Genomic DNA, 255 nt, shown 5'->3' with positions numbered 1-255 from the left:
ACTCCCCCCCCCCCCCCCCCCCCCCCCCGAGGTCACTCCTACGCATCCCTACTACGGCCATGCTACTACGTTATTTTCACATCCCTAACCTAACCCCCATCACACCATTATTGTTGCTGTTACAAATGCCACTCAACCCAACCATACCTTAACCCACTAGGCCACCACTAACCACCAGGCCACTACTATCGCTGTCATACCCCACCCTCCATCCCACCACTGTCGTCATCGCAACTACCACCCCGCCACCAATCC

The sequence above is a fragment of the Cynara cardunculus genome (assembly GCF_001531365.2).
Source record: "Cynara cardunculus var. scolymus isolate 2C chromosome LG 11, CcrdV1, whole genome shotgun sequence".
In the NCBI taxonomy this organism is placed as follows: domain Eukaryota; kingdom Viridiplantae; phylum Streptophyta; class Magnoliopsida; order Asterales; family Asteraceae; genus Cynara; species Cynara cardunculus.
This window is presented reverse-complemented; position numbering follows the sequence as displayed.